Source organism: Carlito syrichta, unplaced genomic scaffold (genome assembly GCF_000164805.1).
Source record: "Carlito syrichta isolate Samal-C Ts95f unplaced genomic scaffold, Tarsius_syrichta-2.0.1 Scaffold316483, whole genome shotgun sequence".
Lineage (NCBI taxonomy): Eukaryota > Metazoa > Chordata > Mammalia > Primates > Tarsiidae > Carlito > Carlito syrichta.
In genome coordinates this window covers 164,992-168,177 of record NW_007260579.1, presented here as the reverse complement: position 1 = coordinate 168,177, position 3,186 = coordinate 164,992, and positions in this window count along the sequence as shown.

The window sequence follows — 3,186 nt, the reverse complement described above, 5'->3', positions numbered from 1 at the left end:
TTTTAATAATCAAAACAACCTGGTATTGGTGGTATTGGTACAAGAACAGACATATAGACCAATGGAACAGGATAGAGATTCTGGAAACAAAACCTCAATTTCTCAAACTACTCATCTTCAACAAAACCTCTACCAACAACCACGGGGAGAGGAAACCCTATTCAGTATATGGTGCTGGGAAAACCAGCTGACCACATGCAGAAGAATGAAACAGGATCCCTACCTATCACCACATACAAAAATAAACTCCAAATGGATCAAAGACCTAAATGAAAAACCCCAAATGTTAAGAATCTTAGGAAATGCGGGAGACATCCTTTTGGATATCGGAATAAGCAACCAATTCCTGATTAAAATCCCAAAAGCCCATGCCAGAAGAGATAAGATTGACAAGTGGGACCTCATCAAACTGAAAGCGTCTGCCAAGCAAAAGAAACCATCAAGAGAGTGGGGAGACAGCCCACAAAATGAGAAAAAATTATTTGCAAACTGTATATATGGCAAAGGCCTAAAATCTAGGATCTGTAAGGAACTCAAATGTGCCAAAAGACAAAACAAACAAACAACCCCCCCAAAAAAACAACAGACAGCCCCATTAAAAAGTGGGCAAAAGACATGAATAGACACTTCTCAAAAAAAGGCATGTGAGCAGCCAACAGACACATGAAAAAACGTTCAACCTACTAATCATCAGAGAAATGTAAATCAAAACCACATTAAGTTACCACCAAACTCCAGTAAGAATGGCCATCATTAATAAAACAAAAAACAACAGATGCTGGCAAGGATGTAGAGAGAAAAGGGAACACTTCTACACTTTTGGTGGGAATGCAAACTAATTCAACTTCTATGGAAAACAGTGTGACAATTCCTAAAAGAACTAGAAATTGACCTTCCATACAACCCAGCAATCCCTCTTCTGGGAATATACCCAAGGAACTTAAATCACCCTACAGAAAAGATACCTGCACACATGTTTATTGCAATACTATTTACGGTAGCAAAAGCATGGAACCAACTGTGCTGTCTATTGACACTAGACTGGATTAAAAAATGTGATACACATACATGATGGAATAACATGCAACCACAAAGAAGAACAAAATTATGGATTTCACAGCAACTGGGATGGATTCAGAGTCTATAATACTCAGGGATTTATCGCAGAAACAAAGAACTGAGTACCACATAGTCTCACTCATAAGCAAACACTGAACACTTACCATAATACAATAAGAAAGGGATTGGCAGTAGCTGGAAACTGCCAGGGGAGTGGAGGGGAATATCATTAAAGGTATCTGATCTCAAATTAGGTGAAGTAGGTACTGAAGAGTGGCCCAAATTTTACTTGTATGATGACCACTTGTATACCTAATCCTGAATTGTACCCCACATCTTTAAAATAAAATTTCAAAATTTAAAACAAGAAAATTCTTCCCATCATCACGCTCTGGATCCCATCTCTTTTCACCTTCTCAAATACTTTATTTCTTTATAGTTGTCTTGTTTTCTACATCTATACTTTTTTTCATTGTTTACTTGATCAGTTTTCAGCATTTAAGAATATTTAGTATCTATATTCTTTTTAAAAGGCTTATACATTCCCTTGGTCACATATTTTCATCTAGCTGGAAGCCAATTTCTCTGCTCCTTTTTCCAATCACACTTCTCAACACAATCTAGTTTCTCCTTCTCCACTCCCTATTTAACTTTCTATCCATTCCAATCTGGTTTGACTCAGACCTTTCCTACTACTATTTTGTGAAAGTCATTTACAAGCTCCTTGAAGCCAAATTCGTTAGAACCTTCTTGTCCCTCCTTTTCCTTGAACTCTTGACACATATAACCAGACCTTACTTCTTTCTCACCATTTTTATTTTAGATTCAGGAGATACACATTTATGTTTGTTACATGGACATATTGTATAGTGGTGAGGATTGGTTCTCATGTGGCCCATTCCACAGATAGTGAACATTGTGCTCAATAGGTAATTTCTGAACCCTACCACCTCCCTACCTCTTCCTTAATTGGTTTCCCCAAGATCTATTATTTCTATCTTTGTGAACATTTAACTCCTGCATATGAGTGAAAACATGGGGTGTTTGATTTTCTATTTCTGAGTCAAATAATTTAACATGATGACCTCTAGCTCCATCCATGTTGCAGCAAAGGATATGTTTTCATTCTTTTTTATGTCTGTGTAGTATTCCATCATATATGTATGGCACATTTTCTTTATCCTGTTGATTGTTGATTATTGGTGGGCACTTTGGATGGTTTCATAATTTTGCTATTGTGAATAATGCTGCAGTGAACATATGAGTACACGTATCTTTTTAATATATTGATTTCTTTTTCTTTGGGCAGATGCCTAATAATGGGATTGCTGAGCCAAATGGTCATTCAATTTTTAGTTCTTTGAAAAAATCACCATACTGCTTTACTTACTTATTAATAATGTTTGTCTGTTAACTTCCATATTGTCATTATCTCCCAATTATCTTCTTAACTTTCCATCTAGTCTTTCTCATTCTCCTTTGTCCTACAGAACTCTCTTCCTAGCTACTCTTTTCCTAGCTACTCATTCTTAAAGGTTTAAATACAATCTCTATTTAGGCTAATGACTCTTAAATTTGTCTCCAAACTAGAACTCTCTTCTGAGCTTTAGGCTTATATATTCAAATGCCTACTTAGTAACACTACCTAGATCAATATTCCATAGAAATTAAAAGTGAACATGTTAGAAATGATTATTTTCAGATATCTACCCCTAAAAGCGTGCTGTTTTTATTTCCCTGTGTTTGTGCTGGAAAATTTTCAAATATCCTATTTTGTTTTTCTTTCTTCTAAATCTATTTATAATTCATTATTGATGTATGACAATTCATCCATAAAATATATTCTTAAATATAAGCTTGTTTCTTATTCTTTTTAGTGTTACTATCCTGGTATAACTCACCAACATCTCTCATGGACTAGCATAATAATATTCTATTCACTCTCCATTCTCCTACTCTTAACTTATTCTAATATATTTTTCCACATATAATCGAAAGTGATAGATTTGAAACCTAAAATGAATATACCATTTTTATTTATTTTTTGTTTGTTTGTTTTGAGTAGGAGTCTCACTCTGTCGCCCAGACTGGAGTGCAGTGGCCGCTCCCAGCCACCACAGCCTCGAC